Here is a 24664-nt window from a genome sequence, read left to right as displayed (position 1 = left end):
AAAATCCTGGAGGATTTCCACCTGTAGAGATGAAAACTCTTGTAAAACTCTCCAGCACTCTTTTAAAATACTTCATTGCCTTTCCTTGGTTGTTGGAGGTTTTCTTTGTGTAATCAGGGGACCCAGCGATGCCCACAACTGTGTGGGGGTGGGGCTCCAGTCCCTGCCCTTGGGCTGCCAGCATGACTGGCCACTCCACCCTGACTAATGACCTCCACCCCATGCTGTTCACGGCCTTAGGAGTTAAGAGTGTTGACCCAAGATGTCTTCTTAAAAAAACAAAACAAAACTAGTTTGCATCATTCAGCTTTCCTTTTTTTTTTTGAATGGAGACAAGGTACATTTACTTCGGTAAATCTCTATGCCAAGTTAGACTTTTGACAGTTTAAATAGTTGGTTCTTATTCTCAATGTGATTTCTTGGGTGAGTCCCACCTGTAGCCATCTTGGGTCATTAGAAAGAAGAAATTACAACGCCCATCGTGGTCAGTGTCGGTCGTGTGGGGCATCCACAGCAGCAGGCATGGGTTTCCCAGCTCTGACTGTGTTCAGGCACCAAAAGGCTTTCCTGGCACCTGTGTCTGCAGGTGATTCCCAGGAGGCTCTTTCTTCCTCGGATAGGGCGGCCTCTAGTCTGAAAGCTGTTTCATCAAACCACCCTACCACTTCCGGAGCGAGGTGGCATTTTGGCCCAAAGAGACTCAATTCCACAGTTTGTGTCCAGAAGAATGAGCACAGCTTCAATCTCATATCTCGCCGAGTGGAGAGAAGGCACCGCTCTGCCATCTGGGCACATTGTTTCGGCAAAGCTTGCCTGTGGCTGTGCGCGGTGGAGCCCTCCTTGACCCCCTGATGCAGGCTGATTGGCCTGTTTACCAAGGACCCCAGGAGACCTCTTGGTTGGCATCTTTCATCTTTAGAAAGTGCCCCCAGCCAAGACAGGCATTTCTTTATCAGCTTCTTGGTGAGCCTTGGCTTTCTTTTCTCTCAAAGGGATGCCAGTTCCAGACCCGCAGTCGTGACCAGCACGAGATCTAACCAAGCGGCCTTGAACCCCGCTGCCCTTTTCCACTGGCATCCGTTTTGTTTTCTCCGTTGACCCCCAAGCCCGTCACCTGATCCCCACGCCGACGGCGGCCTCCTCCACCTCCTCTCGTGGGCACTGCCTCTCTCTCCGCTCAGCCTTTGCACAGGTTGGAACATGAGACTCTAGCCAGCTGCCCACACGTCTTTTCACCCAGAAGGACTTGGTTTGGTTTTCTTGGAAATTTTGCGTTTGTCACCGAGAGTTTCACCGGCCGAGCAACCAGGGCGGGGCTGGGTTCTGTCAGCGCGATGCTGGGAAGAGCTGGCGAGGACAAGCCAGCCAGAGGCAGGGGGTGCTGAGCACTCCAGGGGCCCCCACCGCCCCCGCCGCTCCCTCGGGGTGCCTTCAAGGCTCGCCTTGGACACCTTGGAGGAGGGGGACAATCTAGCGATGCTGGATTTTGAAGAGCAGATGTTGAACAATTTTCCCTCCAAAGGATAATCCTGGACTCTGGTAATTAGGTGCAGGTGATAAGATGTCACACAAGAAACCCGCACATCGGACCATCCTTGAATTGTGCTCACATGGAACCTGCGGGCCTTCTCTCCACTGTTGCTTGTGATGGGACGGGGGCGCCCCTGACAAAGGGGAGAGAGGAAAAGATAAAAAGAAAAGGCTGATTTTCAAAGCCAATTATGTCTGTGTCTGTGGCATGCAAACCAAAGTTTGCAGAGAAAAGAAGTGGCGTGTGGGCGTGGATGGGATTTTCTTAATCTGGGAAACCGGTTCAGGCCCATGAAACATTTCATCAAAAGCTAATGTGAAACCGATGTGCTCATCAATATTTATGTCGTCCTGACAGGTTGGGGGCCCCCCAGCCTCCTCCCCACCCTCGCCAGTCCAAAGGCGGTGGCCGAGGAAAACAGTGGAGCCAAATAGTACAGTATGGCTCAGAAGTGTTTTCTTTCTGTAAACATGCCGTCTCTCGTCCCTTTGGCTATTTTTTTTCACTTGAAAGGTTTGCCTTCGCCCCCAAACCTGGAAACACTTACCAAGTGTTTACAATGCCGACTGCGTTTGGTCCATTCCCCCCATCCCCCACCCAGTGGCTCAAGTTCACAAGAAGGGAGGTGGGGGGAGGGGGACCACTGGACTTCTCTCGTCCAATGTCGAGGCAGCTCTGAGAAACTGTGATGACGGCCACCCTTCTCGAGGGGAGGACGGTTCTGAGCACGTCGGTAACCCTCGAAGTAACTGATGGGGCAGATCTGGACTCTTGAAGCCAAAGTCAGACCCTGTCCTTGACCCCAGGCCTCCTGCCAGTTCTGGCAGGCCTGTGCAGGCTCAGGTGCCTCGGTCTGTCTGGAGAGGGTGGCGGGCCCTTCCTCTGTCTGGCCTCCGGCACACGGGGCTTGGAAGCCCCTGGAAGCCGGCAGGATCCTCCCTCCCTGCCTCGGGATCAAGCACTTATTCACTCATCTTCCAGCTAGATTGTGCGTCCCCAGAGGGCGAGGCAAGGCTGGATCGCAGCGGTGCCTAAGCCGGTGTCCTTCCTGCAGCCCAGGACCAAGGAGGCACCGGGGAAATGTGAGCTGATGAAGAAGCGTGGCACCAATACGGCCAGATGTGGCAGGAAGCAGCCACGTTCCCACACATGGCCCAGGCCACCTGCCGCTCAGGTGTCTCTTGGTGGAAGTGGGACCCCTTCCTGGGGGATTTCTTGCCTCATGAGCTGGAGTCACAAAAATGTGGTCCTGAGCTTTTCTCCAGGGACAGCTTGCTCCCTTCGAGGTCACCGCCTCCGCCTTGCTTCACGCCCTCTCCGTGATCTCAGAACTTCCGAGCTTGGTTTTATAAACCGGGGGCGGGGAGGGGGAGCCCAGCCAAACCTGAGGCTCGTTACTCATAGAAACTAATTTTTAAATACACAATTGTAGCATAAATTTACATATAAAGAAGGATGCTCGTTGGGACAAAAATCCTGTTATCATAACATTGTGGTTGGCATGCAAAACCACAGGAGGCGCACTGTACAAGTTAGGGTTGCTTGGCAACCATAATTGCCCCGTTTAATGCTGAAGCAGTTAGTCCAGTGGTTGAAATACAGCCTGGGGAAGACCCCACACCTTCCACCACCTGAGTGGTAGGTGACTGCTCCGCCCGCCCAGGGGACCTGCCCGGGGGACAATCCTTGAACAGATGGGAAGGCTCCAGCTCCACACCAAGCTTGGAGCATGTGCCTGTGCCCCAGGCCAAGGCCTTTCCTTCCTGCCCACCCCTGTCCGGTGACATGTGCCAGCTTTGCAGGACTGGCGGCACCCGTGCTTGCCCTGCCCTCGGGGGAGCAGGGTGGGGGCTGGAACTTGCTGGCAGCCACGTGGAAGGCCCTGGAGGGTCTCTGAGACCATGTGGCTGGGGTGAGGCCAGGGAATAGCTTTCATTCTTGGCTGGGGACAGGCTTTGGGGAGAAGGGACACCCAGGGCAAGCAGTCAACCCCAGGAGGATGAAAGAGGACGCCACATCCGTGGCGCTTTCTGCCCAGATCGGTCCGCCCTGAACCCCTTCCCTTCCAAGGTCTTTGGTGCTTCCTTATAGCCTTGGGGACGAGCTCTGAACCACGTTCGATGCTCCGCCCCTCGGTTCCTGCAATGGCAGGAGCTTCTTCCTCACCTTCGCTGTAGACTCTCCCCGCTTTCTGGTATGAGAGACGTGACATAAAAGAGAAGATGCCCAAATAACCGCTTCGTTACGAGGCCATGTGCAATGCCCCCTCTGTCTGGGGAGGGGGGTTCTGAGCCCCCAGGAGCTGGATGGGAGAGAAAGGAATACCTCCCATGCCTGCCAGGAGGACAGAGCCACTCGAGGCCACCACCATTCGGCGGTGACTGGCAGATGGCCTGGGATCAACGCCAGAGTCCCGAGGTCTTTCCCCAAAGCTCCCCTTAGTAGGAGTGTTACTGACCTACTCGGAACCTCAGTTTCCTCATATATTTTTTTAGCATCTCCTGTTACAGACCAGGCGCAGTATAGGGAGAGTGGAGAAAAGAGAAATGTAAGGAAAGCCTTCACCTCCTTGTGCTTCCACACAGACCGACGTCCCTCTCAACCTGGGCCTAACTAGTAAAGCAGTGGTGTGGGCAGGGTGACCGGCAGGGCGGGCCACTTGTTGTGGCCTGGACCATGTCCACCTCCTTTCTCGGAGCATCGTCCCCAGCAAGAGTAGAGAGCTTGGCCTCGTCCTTACCAATGCAATGAATTACGAGACACGGAGGAATTGTGTGCCTCCCTGGTCCGAAGCAGCAGCACCGACTTGCCATAAGGTCAAGTTTGTGGCACCTCAAGACGCTCCAAGGAGATAAAACTCAAAAGGCCTCCTGGACTGAGATAAGAACTGCTAGATCTTTATCAGCCCACCTATCTCACTGTGCTTGTTACAATGTTCCTAAGAACCAGCCAACCCCAGCAACCTGGCCTGCTCCTCCGCCCCCCTGGAAAAGGTACGTAGGTGGCCCCTCCTCACCTCCTCCCCTTGGTCAATTGGCCTATTCCTTCCTGTCCCCCACTAGAAAAGGTACGTAGCCCAAGCCTTTCCCTGCCCTATAGGGGCAACACATGCCCCCAACCAACCGGCAAGTGTATCAGAAGACTCCATCCTTCCCCAACAAGCAGCAGGTCAGCAGGTGTATGGCAAGACCACGCCCCACACTCCTTTACCTTTGGGCTATAAAAACAGATGCAACCCTGCACCCACGTCGGCTCTCCCTGATTATCTGGAAGTCGGCCCACTGTGTTAACAGGGTTTCTGGCCTCAATAAACTTGTTTTTTCTACACCTCGCTTTAAATCCAGAAAATTCTTTTTTCACCCGCAAGCAGATACCACAACAAAGGTGACTCCAAGGAGCTGGCAAGAGCTGGCGACTCTAGCTGTCCTTAAAAGAGGGTCGCTTTTGGAGGGTGGGCGGAGAACTCTTGAAAAGGGGTATCTTGGAAAAGAAGGAGTGAGGCACCACTGCAGAATAATTTCCATGCTCGGTTATTTATGCGTAATGGGCGGATGCGTTTTAAAATTAAACCCAGTCTCTGGCTGGGCTCCCCATTAATAAAGAAGAAGGAAAAGCTAAAGCCCAAAACCACCTGGAAGAGACTTGCAGATTCTCACATTTGCTCCTTTCTCGGTTTTGCTAAAACACCTTGTTCCTGGGTCCATTACGTGCAGCCTACTGTACTGTGCTATTAAATGGGTGCTTTTCTAGCTAGAGAGCAAGGTGAGGTTTTAGCAAATCGAGTAAAAAGAAATAAATCCAATTTGCCCACTATCTGACTTGGGCTATTCGGGCATAAGGATGGTAAATAGGCTGCACTTGCATCTTCTTAATGTTATAATAAGAAACGTGTCTTTCTTTCCCATCTCCCAGGAAACTCTGCGAGGGCACAGACCTTCCCGGTGCGTAGACGCCTGTAAAGTGGGATGAGCACAGGTGCCTGTGAGTTTTTATCTGCGTGTTCTTTCGCTATTTCCATGGGCAAAAATGTACAGTTGCCGAGTCGATTAGGAATCACACACTGAAATCCTCCTCACAACCAGCATGATAAGTATTATCTAAATAGGGTGCACCGAGCTCTTTGGACCCAGCACTTTGCTGCTTTTATGTCAGAGAAACTTAGTATGCAGCCCAAGCTGAAGGCCACTTATCAGCAGCGCTGCTCTGTCACCCCACGGAGTGGTTCCATTTATTATGAAAACATTGTTCAACTTTATCACAAGTTAAAATTCATGTACATTCCGCCCAGAGGGTGCGGGCAGAAAAGCGTGCGATTTCTCCTATCTGGACCGTGTTGCTACGTGGGATCTCATTTTGATAACCGAGCGTTTTTGAGCCCCCTCTCTGGCCCTGTGAGTTAGTTTCTCCAATTCCTTCCGCCGTGACGTGGAATACAAATAAACAGACCCCTAAACAGCCTTACAAACATCTTAGCTCCAGCTCGAGGACAGAGGCCACAAAACCACTGATCTGAAACCTTCCTGTTTACATGCATTTTTTTTTTTTTTTTTTTTTTGGTGAGACAAATAAAAGTGTAGCCCATGTTGACTCAACTGGTACATCCTAGGGTGGTGATTTCAATTTTCAGATCTCGTAGCTCCCTCTGAAATCTTGGTGTCTCATGGCCATAGAAACCATTGCCGTATTGCTGCCGTTTGCATTGAAAAGCATCCCGGGTCTGAGTCGTGCGGACTCTCTGGAGTTCTCTGAGATCCTAGACACAGAACTTTCGCGTGTTCGGCTCCACCTTCCCAGGCACCCTTAGATGCAGCGGTGCTTTTTCTGTGCCTCGCAGCCTCCTTCTGCCTCTCTCTTCCGGCTGTCCCTGAGGCTCGCCAGCTCCGTTCCCCATGCTCTTCCTCACCCGTACCGGGCTGCAGAGGTGGCTGTGTCAGGCCACTCTCTGGGAAGCAAGCGGTCCCCCTTGGCTCGGGCTGGCCTAGGAGGCACTCGGACCCTGCTCTGCCTCTTTTGTGTAGCTTTGAATTCCAACCTGCAGGATCCTTTGAGACCAGCCAGGAACTTGTGCATTTTTTAAGAGAAAACTGTCAGCTCATTGATTCATTCATAAACATTTATTGAGTGTGCCCCGTGTGCTCAGACGATGGAGTAAATAAAACAATTCATGGGGTGGGAGCTGGAGGGTTAGATGTATTCGCTGAGGTCAGTTCAGGAGGCTGTTCACAAACATCTACGTTTGCACGAGTGACTTTACCTTCCTTTACTCTCCCAGACAATATCTGTGTCTGTAAATATTCATCCGGGGCTGCACGGCCCCTAGAACGGAACTTTCTCTCGTTCTCTCTGTTTGTACATCTGCTCCTGACTGCCTTCATCTCCAAGGTCAGCTGCCTCGAGAAATAACATCCTGTTTCCCTGCGGACTGCGCTTCTCCAACACAGAAGTCACACGGGGGAGGAGGTGAGCCATTTAAGCACGCTCTCTTCTTCCTGGGTTTTAAGTTTTCATGTTGCTTTTGCAAAATGCAACAAGGGCCGGGAGGTAGATATAACGTGTGCAGGTTGCATCAAGTCCAGATGCATCCGGAAGCGATGGTTCAAAGCAGCGGCGGGCTGGGCTGGGAGAGAAAATAAAGGGGAACTCAGGAGATAATGCTTGAGACAGATTGTCAATAGCGTGTGGAAAGGCCACTTCACTTGATCAGCTGGGCTGTTTGCAGCAGAATTTTGATTAAAGAAGACATTCTGGGCAGGGCTGGTGTGGACAGGCCGTCTGAGCAACAATTGCTCAAAATGAATAAATGTGAACCTCAGTGCGTGAGATCAGAGTGAAGCGGAGCTGGCAGAGGCGGGAGGGCAAGTTGCCCCCGTTCCCAGCTCAAGGTCTGTCTGGACGAACTCGCTGGAAGTTGTCTGTGGAGCCCATAGATGCAAGCAAAAAGCAGAAAGCTTTTGACCAGTGGCATGGCCTGGGCAAGACTGGGGAAGAGGGATCAGGTTGCCTCCCTTCCATGGCCATCTCGGGCTGACGGCCAGAGCCTATGCTTTGAGACCCCTCCTGAGCTCTGGACCCCAGGCAATCGTCCCTCTCCTCCTTGGACCCCTCATGTTGCCCGCCCACCCACAAACACAGGCAACGAAAGAATTTCAATGGCAGACATGCTTCTAAGTATTTGCGTTACCACCACAAGGAAATATCTAGGAAAAAAAAATTTACTGCCCCTGTTCAGGAAAGCCAGGCTCCCTGATTCAGATTTTTGCTCCCACTGGACCCTTGAAAGTGGAAGTCGCCTCAATATAGGATCAGACACATTTGCTTACTGAGGAAGCGTTATTGCGGGTGGGGCCATGTCGTCCCAGCCAGCATCTCATGGGACCCTCTTGGTCCCTCTGGTTGCCCCCCGCCCAGGTGTTTCCCTTGATCCTTGTCCCCTTGCTCAGGAAGGTCACTATTTCAAGGATCATCTAAAGAGGGATGCTGAGAAATCTCAAGGTGTGATTTGTACCTGCCGCACTAGCCTGCTGCAGCCACAGGTGGATCCGGGGCTTAGTTTGTGGCTTCCTGGGGGAAGAGCACGTGCTTCCTAAAGATGCCACAGCTCCTCCCAGAGGCGGTTGGGGTTTGGTGGCTTCTCACCCATGCGTGCTGGAGATTGTGGCTAAAAAGAGTCCTGGAGCAGAGGGGGGCCCGGGGCTGTACGAGGCAGGCATGAACACTGTTCCCTGCCGGGGGTCCCTGGGTCCCTTTCACCAACTCTTCCTGCCCACCTTCCAGGGCACCATCTGGCAAACACATCTCTGCTAATGGGCCCTAACAGAGGCTGGCCGGGGCCGCCAGGGCGCCCTGTGAACGGTCCCCCCAAAGTGTGCTATGGGCCCCTCCCTGTCCTGGGGCCCAGGCAACCGACTGACCTTGATGGTTGTGAGGGAGGAAGGCCGGGGCATCACTGCTGGGGCTGGCATTTCCTATTTCCCTGTTGCACTGAGCAAACAGACTTCAAGATAAATGACTGGTGCCCACGCCTGCTTGATGAAACACCCTTAAGTGAAAGCAGACTTCAATGAACATATGCTGGCCTGCCCTCCTCTCTCACTTCAAGTCCACTATTAACTGTCCATGCACTTGGGAACCTTTGGCTCATGGCCTAAATAATAGAAGAATAATTAGAATAATTACTGAAGAAGTCCAGGTCAAATATCCAAGGATCTTCTTTTAACTATTTGGTGATCTTTATTTATTTATTTTTTTAATGTTCGCTATTAGCCAAACCCTGCTCCTTTGCATCTAGAATATTTATTTTCCCTAAAATAAAATCACTGCTCTGCATCTTGATCAATGAAGCCAGTAAGAATCACCATGTTGAGTGACTTCGGGGAAGATTCAACTATGGATGGAACATTCGTGCCAGCTTTTGTTTTTGCTTTTGTTTTTTCTCCTAAGTCAGGCTTCCACAGGGTAACCTGGAAGATGGAATCCAAACTATCGCAGCTCACCTGAGCGGCCTCTGAGGGCACAGGGGTTTGGCCCGTCTTCTTGTTCTTCGCGTGGTGGTTCTAACTGGGATGAGGCAAGAACAACTCAAGTCCAGGAGGAGGCGCCCTGCTGAGCTGCAGTCTGTGCCAGGAGGACCACAGATGAGGGGGGCCCCACTGTGGAAAGGAAGCCCCCAGCAGCCTTGAGCCTGGCACAGTGCCGACCTATCCCCACAGCATAGGGGATCTTGGGTGCTTCTCGGCACACACAGGGCTTCACAACTGCAGTGTGATTTCTTTCTTTCTTCCTTTCTTTCCTTCCTTCCTGCCTGCCTGCCTTCCTTTCTTTCTTTCTTTCTTTCTTTCTTTCTTTCTTTCTTTCTTTCTTTCTCATGTGGAAGTTCCTAGGCTAAGGGTCTAATCTGAGCTGCATCTGCGACCTACACCACAGCTCACAGCAACACTGGCTCCTTAACCTGCTGATTAAGGCTAGGGATCGAACCCACGTGGATGCTAGTAGGGTTCGTTATCACTGAGCCACAACGGGAACTCCTGCAGTGCGGTTTGGAATCATCCCTGTAACCCCTCTTCCATCTCACCTGGTCCCCTCACAGCCAGGAGCCAGGTGTGGTGGGTTGGGGCTTCTGTCCCTGCTTGGGACGTGTTAGATCTGATAACCTGAGCCCAGTCGTCCCTGAGTGCTGGGAACCCTGTTTCCTTATTTGTAAAAACGGAGATGATAACATCACCCACCTCATGCAGCTGACGGTGTTAGAGCTGGTGCTTGGACTGGAGCCCCGACCCAGAAGAAGGGCGGACTCACACTAGCCTGCTGTTTGAACTCCATCTCTGCTATATCGCAATGATGAAACTGATCCTAAAATTGGAACATGGGACCCAAGTGCCACACCTGGCTGAGAGCCTGTGTGAATGGTGTACCTGGACCTCTTTCTTCCCAGCGCCAGGGAAAGGTCCCAGTGTAACTCTGCTGATAGCAGAATGGGGTGGGGGTGGGGGTGAGGGGAGAAAATTGGAGACTATCTTTTCTCTTTAAAACATGAAACAAGGCAGATGGATGGAAACCAGTCACTGGAAGAGCCAGGTTGCCTGAAATACCTGAAAAAATACCCCAAACACCCTGAAATAAGCCCGGCCCTGGAAAGATGCCAAAGACAGGACCGGCTGTGCCGGCTCTTCAGAAGCCCATCCTGGAGGAGAGACAGAAACTGCGGGAGAACCAGGCTCACTTGCTAGGCATGCCTGGGGGCAGGTGTTTTCAGAGCAGGGGTTTGCAAAGCCCAGTGTGAGTGGAAGTTTCTAGAAAGGAAGGCGCTCCCTACACACCCCTGCCTGTCACCGTGTTGGCCATCCTGCTGTTACTGAGGTCTGAGATCAGGAGTCCCCGCGAGGCTGGGGCTGCTCCTGGGGCCTTCGGTGATGACGCCGGGGCTTTGGGAGAACAGCTGACCCTGTGGACAGAGGTGCCCCAGAATGGGGGTGATTCTAGCAGAGGGCCCCCGCCAAGGCCAAATGCCACAGAGCAGGAGAGCACCCCTCGGCCTCAGGCCCAGGAGTGAGTAATGGCTGACCCAGCCTCTTGCAGCACAGCCAGGCAGCCAGCCAGCATGTCACTGATGTCTTTAAATATTCCTCCTCCTCGTTTTGGGTAATTAATAATATGCATCAATAATGCCAGGCTTCAAACTCGAATGTACTATAAACTTGACAGACTCTCACCGTCTCTCCATTGAGTTGGTTTTTACCCTCAAAACATCAGGGACTTGGGTGAGTCACCACTCCCAGGAAACTGATTACCTGAGATGATCATGGCATGGCTTTGGCTGCATGGGGGGCATGGGGTGGGTAAGGGGGCTTGGTGCCTCCTCTCTCGGGGCATGGCTGGAGCACCTAAGGACAGCAGAAGTCACTTCTCCCACCGCTGCAGGTGGCTGCACCCTCCAGGGAGCCTAAGACAAAGTGAGTCAAGGGAGGGGTTTTGAGTCTGAAAGCTTCGTGGACAGTTTCCTCTTCCCAAGTACGTGCCCCAGCCCCAAATTCCCCTTCCAGACCTGCTTACTTATGCAGATGGCACTCCAGCTCCAGAATCTCGGCGCCTGCACCCTCCCTGCACCTCCCGAGCTGGAGAGACGCCTAAATGAGAACTTATTATCAACCTGTCATTCTTCCGTAATTATCCACAGCTGGGACGCTTTCGATTGTTTCCATATCATTTGGGATGACACAGAATAGATATTACCCTTGTCTGTGTACCGCGCTCGGCAAGCTTTGCAGCGGGTCCGCCTGCATTTGCATTGCGAAAGAGGCAGAGCCTGACAGAGATTTTTTGAGCGATTATGAAGCACTTATTAGTAGAGATTGAACCATCCCCCCCACATCATTTCCTCCCCCATAATCATTATTTCTACAAATTCCCTGCACCTTCCAAAAATTCTAGGGCGCGCTGTCTAAAGAGATCGCCTGCCGCTGAAAGCATTATTCATTGGGGTTAATACAGCTCCAAATTCTAATGGTTTCTTCCTGAATGTTTTCCCCAGATCATGGAAGGAACACCTAGAAGAACAAAATAAAACTCCTCTTTACGTTGCTGAAATGTAATCCATATGTGTGCGTGTGTCTGTGTGTCCATGTGAAATACAAGTAATTGTGTGTGTGATGAATACACAAAATATGAGAACTACATGGCGTAGATGTGCGGGCTGCATGCACAAAGTACAAGGAAAATGTATGTGTGTGTGTGTGTGTGGTACACACTCACACGTACATAATATGTGTGTGTCCATGTGGGCACTGCTGTGTACATCTGTGATTGCGTATACACACCAGGTGTAGACATACAGACATGCGTTTTAAACACTGAGCCGGTGAGTGGGGCGGCCTCTTGCTTAGTGTGTGTTCAAATTTACTTTGTAAAGAAAATTATTCCCTAGAAAAAGCTCAGTTTTGGTAGCAGAGGGTCTGTAGGGTTTGGAATGACCTCTACTCTGCATTAAACCCTCTTTTTTTATAATTAGGCTTTTTCATGCTCTTGCAAAATACCTCCATGTCAACTGCAGGGTCATGCTCCCCACTGGTCCTCAGAACAGGAACAGTGCAAAGAGCAGCTTTTGCGTTTGACTGTCACCCAGCCTGACTTCTGTTTTTACCGTCTCCTCATTTCATTTCTTTTTTCTTTTCTTTTTTTTTTTTTTTTTTTTAGGGGTGTACCTGCAGCATATGGAAGTTTCCAGACTCGGGGTCAAATCAGAGCTGCAGCTACAGGCTTATGCGACAGCCACAGCAGTAGCAATGCCAGATGGGAGCCACATCTGTGACCTACACCACAGCGCAGGGCAACGCTGTATCCTTAACCTACTGAATGCGGCCAGGGATTGAACCTGCATCCTCAGGGATACTAGTCGGGTTCATAACTCGCTGAGCCACAATGGGAACTCCCCTTATTTTCTTCCTTTTCTTTACTGGTTCGGCTTTCCTGCTTCTCCCTGTGCACACAGGACTGTCTCAGCCCCGTGCTGTCCCTGCTCCCTGGGGGGGCCTAGCTGGGCATGGGTCCTGTCCAGTGGAGGCCCAGGGAGTGTGGCCAGGTCTAGAGATTTTCCCCTTCAAGGGGGCCTGGACCCACTCCCCACACCCCAGGGAAGGCCTGGGCTCTGCTTCCGTCCTGCCCTGCGGCAGCCTCCTCTCCAGGTGAAGCTGGGCAAGTCGCTGTGCTGCCCCGCCTGTCCCCTGTCTGCTCCCCAGAGGACGGCGCTGCCCTGCTGAGCCTTGGTCCCCAGGGGTCACCTTTCTCAGGCCCCAGCACGGCAGGTGTGGCTTGCCTGGGAGGGGGCGAACTGCACACTGCCCCCCAGATGAAAGGAGCAGGAGCAGGGACCCAAGGAGGTTCACAGTGAAGCCGCAGGAGCTTCCCGGGGACGTGGAATTAAATTTGAGTATCATGGTTATCATCAATTATTATTTACTGCGTGCCCGCCGGTGGCCCTGGCACGCTCCGGGTTTAATGTTTCAATAAGATCTTATTTGCACAGTTCCCACCAGGGTCCCAACGTTCAGTCCTCAGCCAAATCACCTTGTGTGTGACGCTTCCGCGATTTTCAGGTTCTTGGATTAAACCTTTCTTCATCACTTTTCCTATAACGTTTGCGTGTTTCTTTTCTTTTCTTTTCTCTTCTTTTCTTTTCTCATTCTTCTTTCTTCCTTTTGTCCTTTCCACTCCGTCTGTGGGCAGGTACAATTCAGAGTCATTCTCCTGCTCCAGGCAAACCTTTTGGCTAAGAATGTGTTTCCCTTCCTTCTTTCTGCCTTCCGTAGCTAACACCTGTGCCGGGTGGTGGGTGCTCCCTCCTGGCCCAGAATCTGGTGAAGCCCCCATCCGTATTTCATGGCGTGTCTGGGGCTGTCACGCGTCCTGGTGGGGAAAGGCTTCCGAGGCTGTGTCCAGGCAGGGACCTGCCTTCCACACCGGAGCGGGGCTCTGCCCGCCCTTTCAGTGCCTGGGCATTGCTTTCTGACATTGCATGTGAAATTTCCAGTTGGATTTAAGCAAATTAGGCCTAACGTGAATCAATAACCATTTCTGAGTTCATTAAGGAGCTGGCGGACACTGTTTTATGAACCTTTATTGTTTAAGAGAATCCCGATGGCCTTTCTGCGAGAGATCCGGAAATGAGGGTGCCTTCAGCGGGGTGACCCCAATGCACATATTTCTTAGCGTTTACCAGGGACTAATGCCAGGATACGGTTGCCGACCCAGTTTTTTTTGCCTCACTGAAGGAAAGGAAGAAAGAAGGAAAAAGAGAAGCCTGCCATTGGAAAGACAGAGCGTGAAGCCAGAGCCCCAGCCTTCATTTTCTGTCTTTGGGAAACTTTGTCGAAATCCAGCAAAGACAAGCTGACTGCAAATTATGCTGAACCGCAGCGAGACGAGGTCGGCGTAGCCCGGTTCCGAGGAGCGTTTATCAAACACCACGACCCGACATGCGTTTTCCTCAGGTCTAACAGATCACACGACGTGAGCAAAGCACAGTGGCATCAAACACCCCCCCCCCGCCACTTTTTGGAAGGAAATGCGGACCAGGAGCCCCTCTCTGCACTAGCTCTGTAATCCCCCTAAACTCCAGCTGCCCTTGGGAGCGGTGCGCTCAGGCTTCAGAGGAAAAGAATTAGTGTTTCATTTTCCTGGACTGTCACACCCCACCTTAATGAGCACTTAAAAGAGATGAATGTGCCGGGAATGAAAAGATTTATTTGAGATATTTAAATAATCTCTCCCAGCTATAACGAAGCTGACACCCTCGGCTCTCATGGTGATATTTTTCTGTTATTTTTGATAATCTCCCCGAGATGTTCGTGGCTTCTCCTGCCTTTGTGTGGGACCCAGGTGTCGGGGCTCCGAGGGGGCGCGGAGGAAAGAAGACCGATCACGATGCGTTCCTGCTCCCGGACAAGCACGCCCATGAAGGGAGTGCATTACCTTTCCGAATGCAAACAGCTAAATAAATATCGCGTTAATTTTTTCCTAAAAAAAAAAAATGCATCGTACCACGGATCTTGGAGACTTTACAGCCCACTAAAAATCCTTGTGAGAGTTATGGTCCCGTCTGTTACAATCAGCCATGAAGTACATTACAAAGGTAATGTGGGTTTAAGAAGGAACTACTGCAGAATGTATATTTTCATTATCAAAAACGTTAAGCCATTTATCCTGAGGAGTCAGAATAATCATTAATGACTGGGAATTTATGGGGCCAGATCTTAAACTAATGTGAATGATTCCAGGTGTTACTAATGGCTTCGGTGAAATGTGCCAGGATCTAAGTCTTCTACTAAATCTGAGGTAATAGTCGGACGCTTAATCTCGACAGATGAGGAGCAATTTAACTGACACATTGATTGGATTCTGGAGGCTTAAATGGCACCCATCGTGAAGGTGCACGGTCAAACAGCAGCCGTCCGGAGGGCAACGTAGAAGTCATTCCCTGGCCAGGCACCCCTGCACCAGCCGGGCAAGGCTGGCATGGAAGCTGCTTGCAGAGGATGGTGTATGAAATGGGAGGTTACCTTTTGTGGCATTTGCAGCAACAAAGTTTAAAATGCTCCCGCCAGCTTCAAAGCCTCCCCTCTAAAACGTTGGGAGCGGTTCTTTGAGGCGGTGGCCTGGTGGTCCAGAGGAGCTGGATGGGAGCCGTCCAGCCAGGGCAATATCTTGACCGAGAGCCACCCGTGCTAGTTCAGGGCAGCTCGGAGAACGGGCTTTGTCCCGCTGTGTGCCGTGTCACCGTGACTCCTTGTCCCCTGTTGGATGTTTCTGCTAGAGGCCCTTGCTCAAGGGGGCGAGGGGCTCCCTCGCTGCCTGATTCCTGCACGGAGTTGGACCTTGGTGGTGCCGGGTCCCCAGGTACGGGGACACGTGGTCCCGGATGCCCTTCTGGCATCTACCCTCTTGCTCATCACCAGTGAGCGCTGGAGCTGCCGCACCCTTGCCCCAGTGTGCGGCCAGGGCATGCCGGACATCCCTGACTGCTGTCAACATCCTTTGAAAGCACATAAAAATAAATTATCCGTAGGCTCACCTGTCGGGAAGATAGATTCGGTGCATCGGACTGTTGCAGGCATTTCGAGTGACAGGGGTGCCTATCATGTTCCCGTAATAGGGTCAAACAGCTGGACGGGGATTTAACGCTCAGCAAGGCCAGAAGGGCTGAGCACTTGTAGGAGAGGATGGATGGAGTGATGGGAGGCAGCGGGACCTGTTTATTACAGCGTTTTTCTGCTTCACTGCAGACCTGTCATGATTGCCGCAGAGCCCGAGTGACGGCTGCCCCCTCTCCCAGCGCTTCGAGGAAAGCGGGCGAAGGCAGAGGGGTCTGCCCACTGACCTTCGCTCTGCCCCATCAAGAGTTCAATTTACTTCTCCTGACAAGCATCCGGGAGCCGGTGCGGGTTGCATTTGATTGGCCTGTATAGGTTAAATAAAAATTGGTTCAGTGAATATTTCCAAACGGCTTGTCAGGATCAGGTATTTTAATTAAGGGACATGCGTTCCGTATGTCCAGGGCCCCTTTCTTTCGAGGCTCTTCGTGGTTGTGCACGCGGCCTCCAGCCTCAGAGGAAAACTGGAAGCTGCACGGGTGGGTCGTCCGTGTGCGTTTGGTTCTGAAAAGCTTACGTGGTGTTTGTAAAGAGGAGGAGGGCTGGAGTTCCCTGGTGGCTCAGCGGGTTAGGGATCTGGCATTGTCACTGCTGTGGCTCAGATCACTGCTGTGGCTGGGGTTCGATCCCTGGCCCAGGAGCTTCTGCATGCCGTGGGCGTGGACAAAATAAAAGGGGGAGGGGGGGGGGAGGAGGGCTAGGGCGGGCGCGTGGCCTGCTAGCAGGCTGTCCATGGTCATGAGGGCCACGTGAGCTGGCCTGGGGTGACGTCTTTCTCCGGCCAGGGGGACCAAAGTGTACATGGGTCACCCAGCCTTGTTCCCAGGGCCGATGCTCTGAGCCAGGGTTGTCCCTTTAGGATTCGCGGCAGGCCCTTCACCAACCCTGGACACCGGGTGAGTCTGGTTGAGCTGGATTCCGCCTGTTTGTTTCATTACTGCCCAAGTGTGAACTAGGGGCCCCAGGATAGTGCTTAGTGATTCCAGGATACCAGGTGTGGTTTGGCTTCATTCTGTGCCATGAAAAGGTAAGGCGCCCTCCTCTGTCATAGGATGCGGGGACCAGACGCCCTCCTCTGCGGTAGGATAGAGGGTGCACAGGGAGGTCATGCCTGGAGCTGCCCTCCTGGGGCCACAGACCCAGACCCAGGGGCAGGGGGAGTAGGGAGAAACAAAGGCCCTATCGGGGTGAGGGGAGGAAGGCCACCAGGCCAGCTCTGTGCCCAGCCACCTGGTCCCTGTGCTGGTGTCTTGGTGCTGTGGCCTTGCCTCACTTCCTTTCTGGGGAACAGGAGATGCGCTGTGACAAACATCACTGCACCAGGAGCAGAATGGACTGAAAGCTCCAGCACCAGCTCTCACGTCCGTCCAGGTGGGGTGGGGTTGAGGCCTTGCCTCTGGGGCACACGGGCTGTGAATTGGCCGCTTTTCCTTTTTTCTGCTTTGGGAAAAGATGAGACGCACTTTGGACCACCAGATCCAGTACCTTCGGAGAAAGGAAAAGCGTGTCCTTAGGCCCAGAGCGTCAGTGGAGAGGGGTTCCACTCAGGCACGGCCCGCACATGTTCTGTGCGGCCTAGAACCAGCATCGTATTTCCAAGCAATGGAAGAGTAAGTCGGCGTCAAGCACGCATTGCAAAGGCTTGGTTTTCTGTGCCGTCCTCTGCCATGGCTGACGGAGCATCAGCGTTGTCTGGAAAGTGCGGAACAGCAGACAGAGCAGCCACGGGACTTCCAGCGGGGTAAGACGGTGGGGCTGCAGCTGCAGGCCCAGAGCTTCCGTCCCTGGGGAGAAATGCTCCCGTGACCCCGTGGCACAGCGCTGGGGGCACGTGCTTCCCGTGGCCCGGGCCAGGTCCCTGCTGGGCGTGGGGTGGGGTGGGGGCTCCAGAGGGCCTGGTCTTAGGCCCAACAGCATGGAGACTTTGTCCTTGTGGAAGTGGATGGTCTTGCCTTGGTGGCCTTTTAAGTTTCCAAAGGTGCTGGGTGACTTGACCGCATCCCGTGGTTCAGCTTTTGTTTGAAATTATGCCACCTTCACCACTGCTCACACATGAGATTCCCTGAATGCTCCTGGATTCTCGGGGAAAGCTTTAACGGATGTAAATATTCCGACAGTGACCTGGCCATCTGTAGAGAAATTAGCATTCTCTGGCTCACAGGGGCACCACTGGCTGTAGCGGATACATTTGTTCCGGGTTCTTCGGCTATAGCAAGGGGGCGGCGGGTTAGGTGGGCATCTCTAGGGCATTTGATAAAGGCCATGCAGCAGGTGCACGTGAAGGAGGCCCGAGCTGTGTGTGGAAGGACCGGCAGGCTCACAAGGAGCAGGATGCACGCATCTCTAAGGTGTGGCCCTCCGCGGAGTAAGGAAGAGACGGGACGCACTGACAATACCTCTTCCGTAAGTTAAAGGCATGTCCACACCCAAGACAATGTTTGAAGCCATGTTCCCGGAGAATGCGCGCAAATGGAGGACCCCAGAATGGAGCTTCTGGGCTTGGGGGCGGAGCAGGAGTAGAAACGGGTGAAGAGACAGGTGTTTAAATAAATGAGCAATGGTGATATTGTGCCAGGCACTGAACCGAGGGACCCCATTCCACCCACCTGTGGGCAGAGGAAGACAGGGGAACCCAAGGATCGTCGGAGGGCCCTGCCTGAGACGTGACCCGAAGCACGGGGCCGATGAGGCAGCGTCAGCACGTGTGCTCAGAGCTGGCATCACCGAGGACAGAGCTGTCTAAGGACGGGTCTCTGTCTGCTCACCTGCCCTGGCTCTGCCCAGCTGGAGTTCGGGGAATGCTTTCGAACCAGAGGGGAACTAGTTCCTTTCATGTAATGTCTTCCTCGCCTCTTACTGTTGTAAACATAAGGATGCCTGGTGAAACTGTTCAAACGCTTTGAAAGAGTGGGCAATGGACACCAGACCCCTCCCATTCTCAGCCCCCAGCGGCTTCCTGGCGGTAACACCACGGGTTGTCTTGGACCCTCAGAAGTTTCCATCGTCATCCGTGCAGGATTATGTCATCCTAAAACAGCTCGTATTGCTTGTGATGACGATACTCCTTTATGTGAGGGCAGCTGCGGGAATGATGGAGAAGGCAGCCCTCAGGTAGCTGTAAGCAGGACTGAGGCCTCTCCAGGTGTGTACCCAGGGATGCTGAGGCTCAGCGGTTGAGCATCTTGTTTCACTGTGTGCAAGTCCTGCCCCCGATCAGTGCTGACCTAAAGCAGGACCCAGGCACGCTTTCCAGGGGCTCCCACGTGTGGCTGCAGTCTGGTCCAGAGGCAACACTCACTCTGTGGTGCTGGCTTCCTTCCTCGCTCCCTGTACCTGCCTCCCCTGCACCCCAGCTCTCAGTTTCCATCTTTGAAAGGCATCAATTGGAAAGGATAATGCCTACATCTGTGGTCCTGCGGTCGGGGTGCTAGGACAGGCTGCCAAGCAGCATTTGCAAGAGCTCAGGGGTTCCTGGTGAGTCAGAGCATGGCTTTGAGGAAGCTGGGATGGGTAGATCCCGAACGCAGGGAGATTGCAAAGAGAAGGTGGGAAGGAACTTCATAACTCTGATGTTTTAAGACGATGGCATCAGGGAAGGGTTTGTGATCCCCTGGGCCAGTGGTCTCCAAATCATTCGCTGTCCAACAGCACTAGTAAAGCTATTGCATTCAGACACACACACACACACAGACACATGGACACATGGACACACAGACATGCATACCCGCAGGCGCACACACACACTTCCCATTATGTATTAATGCACCAAAATGCACACATGAATATATGTTAATTATTGCATTTTTTCCATAATAAAATATATGTAAAAACACAAATTAAAAAGAAATTATTTAAGAAAACACAGTCAACAATACCCTACTAAGCACTTTAAAATTTGCTAAGAGGGTAGAGCTTATGCTAAGTGCACTTTCCACCAAAAAACCAAACACAGAAGCAAAAGCAAAGGGACACCGATTATTTCACAATATACACAAGGTTAAACTATTATGCTGTGCACCTGAAACTAATACAATGTTTTCTGTCAATTACATCTCAATTAGAAAACACCAAGGGACACAAGGGAACTTGAGGTGGTGACTGTGTCTGTTCCCGTGATTGTGGCGATGGTTTAAGGGTGTATTCACATGTCAAAGTTCATCAAATTGTACACATGAAATCGGTTCTGTTTATTGTATATCAATCGTACATCAATAAAACTGCTTAAAACACCTCGTAATATCAAAAGGACACAGGCACCAACTGAAAGAGTACCCAGTATCCAAAGCAGGAGAACAAATAACTATAACAAGGTATACAATAAATATCCATGAGTCCATACGAATATAAATAAGCAAGAGAATAAATAAATAAATGGGGAGGAATAGACAGATCTTCAACCATAAACAAATAGTTCACGTAGATGCTCTGCCTTCAAGGAAGTGGAAGAGAGCCCCAGCCCTTGAGTGATGCTGAAGAAGGCCGTAGGGAAGAGGGAAAGGCTGCCTGACAGTGGGGACGCAGGGCAGCAGGACCTCAGCCAGGCCATCAAGGTCAGCATCTGTAGGCACAAGCCGTGTTGACAGAGGGTACCTTTCAGGAGGGGTGAAAACTGCCTCTGAGGCCTTTCTCCTCCGAACCACACGTAACCCCAACCTGATCACAAGGGAACATCCAGCAAATCCCCGTTGAGGGGCGTTCTAGGAAACATGCGATTCTTCCAAACTCTAAGTTCATCAAAAACAAAGAGATTCTGGAGTTGGCTTGTGGTGCGGTGCCGGAAGGATCCAGCATGGTCACTGCAGTGGCCATGGTCGCTGCTGTGGCCCGGGTTTGATCTCTCATCCAGGAACTTCCACATGCCATGGGTGTGGCCAAAGAAAAAACCAAAACCAAAAACAAGAAAAACAAGGAGCCGGAGAAACTGTCCCCGCCAAGAGGAGCCTCAGGAAGCAGGATGACCCAGCGTCATGTAGGGTCTTGGATGGAACCTGGGACATTAGGTAAAATCTAAGGACATGTGAATATTCTGTGAATGTTAGTTAATAATAATGTTTCAGCACTGATTCATTAATTATAACAAAAGTACCAGACGCAGGTTACGATAAAAATGGTAGGGAAACTGAGTGTTGGGTATTCGGAAAGTCTCTAGGATTCACTCAATTTTCCTGTGGCTCTTGAAGGATAAATTAGGAGTTTGGGATTAACACATACACACTATGATATTTGGACTAGATAACCAACGAGAACTTACTATAAAGCACAGGGAACTATATTCAATGCCTTGTAATAACCTATAATGGAAGAGAAAAAAAAATATGTAATTGTAAATATCTATGTATAACTGATTTACTTTGCTGTACAACTAAAACTAACACAACATTGTAAATCATCTATCAACTATATTGCAATAATTTTTTTTTGTCCTTTAAGGGCTGCACCCTGGGCGTATGGAGGTTCTGAGGCTACGGATCAAATTGGAGTTGTAGCCACCCGCCTACACCACAGCCACAGCAAGGCCAGATCCAAGCCGCATCTGCAACCTATGCCATAGCTAATGGCAATGCTAGATCCTTAACCCACTGAGAGAGGTCAGGGATCCAACCTGCGTCCTCATGGATGCTAGTCAGAGTCGTTTCCGCTGAGCCACGACAGGAACTCCCTGAAATGTTTCAAAGAGGAAAAGAACAACTCTAAATTAAAGTTTATTTTAAAAATAAGTGAAATAAAATAATGCACAAAGAGAAGTTCTACCTGCTTCTTGATACCTGCTGGTGAATTGGCTCACGTGCCCTGCACTGTGTGTGCACCAAGGTGGAGGAAGCTTCTCTGTGCCTTTAGAGGAGCGAGGGTTTAAATGACACGGCATCAGGTTCCTTCAGCCTGAAACTCTTCCCTCCGCGTCCACTCAGAGTCTTGCGTGTCGAGCTCTCTCCCCAGAACAGAGCTTAGCTCAGGGACTAAAAGCTTAAAGGCCCTCTTCCACTCTCAATGAAGATATTTCCCTCTTTTATAGATAAGAATTTGAGCTTCAGGATATGTATTAGTTTCCTGCAGCTGCTGTAACAAATTGCTACCGAAAACTGGTGACTGAAAGCTACTAAAGAGCATCTAACATGTTCTCACCAGGGCTGGGCAATATGAGGGGGTCTCCTCTCAGCTTGTGAGGTCACCCCATGAAGATCCCATTCCACAGGTGAGGAGGCTGAGACCTGGGTCACAGAGCTGGCCCAGGATGGATTCCAGAACCCGTGCCTGGGTCACCCTGCACCTGCGTCACAGGCCGCAGGAAATGACCCTTGATCAAAGGGCAGGAATCACCCCCACGGAGACAAGCTGGTCCCTCCAAGGAGGTTTTGCTCCAGGGTGTCATTTGTAAATGAGGTGTGGCCTCTCCCACAGAGCTCTCCTCCGCCCTGGTCCATTGGTGACATGTGGAGGCCCCTGACACGGCCAAGAGCTGCTTGGGAAAGAAGTGGCCCGAACCAGAGTTTTTCTCATTAACCAGCCCTGGGTGTTGTCGCCTGTGCTGAATGTGTGTGTAATTGCCATTTTTAATGGGGTTGATTTGGCAGCAACAATTTTGCAATTTTCCCTTTTCCCTGGGGCTGTCACCTGGGCCCCTGCACACCTGGGAGAGATGGGGGGCTGTGGGGTCTGCCTGTCCCCCGGGCTGGCCAGCTCCAGGCAGGGCGCCGACTCCGCAGACCGCCAGGGGACTAATTAGCCTCTAGCAGCTGCCCTGCCCCATGCGCCCTGATGGGAACCGGAGGCCCTGGCTTCCCCGATGCCAGGTCCTCCCCCTCCGGTGACAAGGCCGGTATGACTCTTTCGTGGCCGTGAGGGTCAGGGCCAGGGCTCCCACCACCATGCCCGCCACGGGCAGTACCCAGTGTCGCCCATGTCCTTGTTGGACAACTGGGGAGCAGGAAGCCTCTGAAGAGGGTCTGCTGCTGGAGACTCTGGACATCTTATGATTTTGGAGTAAATGTTTTAACACTTGTGTCACTATTAAATAAAGCGCTATTCTGTGAGAATGCAGGATTCAGGCCACAAGGGACCCTGTGGCGGGGATCTGTGAACTTTGCTTCTGGAATGACACGGAGTGGGAGGGGGGCATCTTTGCGGCAGGAAGGGGAGGCTCGGGCTACACACCCTTGGGTCTGGGGCCACGTGGTCAAGCGGGACACTGCTGCCAGGCAAAGGCCCAGCAGCCCCACCCATGGCCACGCTCAGGCATGCACGTAAAGCCTTGCTTCTTGCCCCCAGATTCCACTCAAGGCCGCCAGGGTCCGAGGGTGCCTGGACCAGGTGCGGTGCAGCAGGGCCCACCTGTGTCCTCAGAAGCCACCAGCATCCAGGGCCTCTGCTGCAGACACCGACCTCAGGACTCTGGGCCCTCAGAGGGCACGGCCCCTGCCAGCTCGGGATGCTGGTTTAAGAGATGGGAAGCCCCTGTGGGAACTGGAGGGCCCCCCAGTGTTCTCCATCCCTTAAACAATGCATGCCAGCTGGACATTGCCCTGCTGCCCAGCTGCCCATTGGGGAGGGCGTCGGCCTGCAGGCAGCTCCAGGTTCAAGCGAGTGCCCTTGGCCCATGTGGGGCCAGCTCCCCAGGCTACGTCCCCCCACCCCCGGAGAGTTGTGTGTCATCCAGTGGCACAAGAAACGCCTGTGAGACTGGAGCCATGCTAGTCAACCCTCCCAGCACCTGCTGGGACAGCAGGAGAGCCTGTTTCCTCTTGGAGGTGACAGCACAGAGGGGTAAGGACAGCCCTGCCCACTGAGGGTGCGGCCAGTTAAAGCACATGTCCCTGTGCCCCAAACTCATGGGCAGCGAGAACAGACTTGTGGTTGCCAAAGGGGAGGGAGAGGGATGGATGGGGAGTTTGGGGTCAGTAGATGCAAACTATTGCATTTGGAGTGGATCAGCAATGAGGTCCTGCTGTACCACACAGAGAACTAGATCTAACCCCTTGCAATGGAACGTGACGGAAAATATGGAAAAATAATTTTTCTATGTGTATATATATAAATATAACTGGGTCACTTTGCTATAGAGCAGAAATGGATGGAACCCTGTAAATCAACTATAGTAAAACAATTTTAAAAAATGCAGTTGGTCTTCAAGGTTGTGCTCATTTCCGTTGTACAGTACAGTGGCTTAGTTATACACATACATACATTCTTTTTAAAATAGTCTTCCCATTATGGTTTTATCCCAGGAGACTGGACATAGTTCCGGAGGTTACACGGTCAGGCCTTGCTGTCTCTCCATCTAAATGTAATAGTCTCTTCCTGAAAGCCTGTCTGTCACTTTGCTGGGAGGCTGGCGGAGTCTGGGGCCCTCCCACAGCCACGGTCCGGGTCAGGGGCGCTCCCCTCTGCCAAGGAGCAAAGGTTTGCATCTGCCTCTCTGCAGGCAGGTGGCCAAGCCTCAGGGCAGACGGTGCTGGCGGGTCTGTGTCTTTCGGATCAATGGGACTCCAGACCCTGCAGACAGCCCACCCTGCAGAGACCCCACCCCACCCCAGCCCCCAGGGTCTGGCTGGGAGAGGCGGGGCCATATGCTCTCCCTCTGCCCCCTTGTCCTGCGGCTTTAAGCAGGGCAGGGTGACGTCTACCCTGAAAAGGCCCCGTGGTGGCTTGTGTGTGTCCTGGCTCCTGCCAGCAGCCATCGTGGGCCTGAGGCAGGGTCAGCGCTGATGAAATCGCAGACAAGGGGCGAGAACAGGGGACCTGTCAGAGACCATTCTTGCGCTGGCTCGAACTTTCTGAGTCTCAGAGGCTCCGTTTTTGGTTTCCACGTGAGCTGCGCATTTGGGGGCTGCACGTGTTCCCTTTTCACTGCCCCTGTTCTGCTGCCTTTGCTGCGTGTCGCCTGGTCTCTGGAGGGGAGGACGGCACAGTTGTATTCTGCTGGCGATGCCGTGATGCCGAGGCCAGGTCAGCCGACAGCAGCCCGGAGGCCTGGGACCCAGGACCACAGACTGTC

Source organism: Sus scrofa, chromosome 14 (assembly GCF_054392235.1).
Source record: "Sus scrofa isolate SSC_HxYL_T2T_F1_AM1 chromosome 14, Sscrofa_HxYL_maternal_Yorkshire_Landrace_v2.0, whole genome shotgun sequence".
Taxonomy (NCBI): Eukaryota; Metazoa; Chordata; class Mammalia; order Artiodactyla; family Suidae; genus Sus; species Sus scrofa.
The sequence above is the reverse complement of the archived record's forward strand: the minus strand, read 5'-3'. Positions refer to the sequence as shown.